At 26.7% G+C, this 240-nt stretch overlaps 1 protein-coding gene across 2 annotated transcripts in view; it reads left to right on the top strand.

Annotated features, from left to right (window-relative positions):
• Nucleotides 1–240, top strand: part of LOC100573692 (tip elongation aberrant protein 1) — a 42,382-nt gene that overhangs the window by 13,631 nt on the left and 28,511 nt on the right. The window lies entirely within an intron of this gene.

The following is a 240-nucleotide window of genomic DNA, read 5'->3' as shown; positions in this document are numbered from 1 at the left end:
TTCATCATGAAATTAGTAAATTTAGATTTATAATTTATATTCATGAACTTAATCGATTTCTGTGATTTTTTTGGTTTAGATAAACGTATAAGGATTACATTTTAACTACGCAGAGCTTTCATTAAGACGGGCATGTCGTCTCTCTTTGTCCGTTGTCTCATTAAAAAAACATTTCACGGAATATATTTGTTTTTTTTTTTTATTCTTTCATCTCAAGTTTTAATTAGAAAACTCAGCATT

This window comes from Acyrthosiphon pisum, chromosome A1, assembly GCF_005508785.2.
Source record: "Acyrthosiphon pisum isolate AL4f chromosome A1, pea_aphid_22Mar2018_4r6ur, whole genome shotgun sequence".
Classification (NCBI taxonomy): domain Eukaryota; kingdom Metazoa; phylum Arthropoda; class Insecta; order Hemiptera; family Aphididae; genus Acyrthosiphon; species Acyrthosiphon pisum.
Note: the sequence above shows the minus strand (reverse complement) of the source record. Positions and strands in the feature narration are given on the sequence as shown.